Here is a 295-nt window from a genome sequence, read left to right on the forward strand (position 1 = left end):
CAACGTTTGAAGACGAAATACAACGACAAGTAAAAGTTGAACACATATTATTATTTTGAACAAACAAGAGGCTTGGTTTGATTTTCAAATTTTCACCCTGGCCTGTCCACCCCTGCAGAAAAGCTTTTCCCTTGTCGGTTGTTCTTCCTTGAGGCCTGGGTCGATTTGATTGCAAACCAGCACGATCAACCGTCACCACAGCCCGCTGGCCCGATAGATCTGCCTGGTTCCGAACCAAACCAGCCTGGGATCAACGAACGGTCAACGAAAAATGTTCAACGTCCATCCAACAAGT

This window comes from Dioscorea cayenensis, chromosome 4, assembly GCF_009730915.1.
Source record: "Dioscorea cayenensis subsp. rotundata cultivar TDr96_F1 chromosome 4, TDr96_F1_v2_PseudoChromosome.rev07_lg8_w22 25.fasta, whole genome shotgun sequence".
Classification (NCBI taxonomy): Eukaryota; Viridiplantae; Streptophyta; class Magnoliopsida; order Dioscoreales; family Dioscoreaceae; genus Dioscorea; species Dioscorea cayenensis.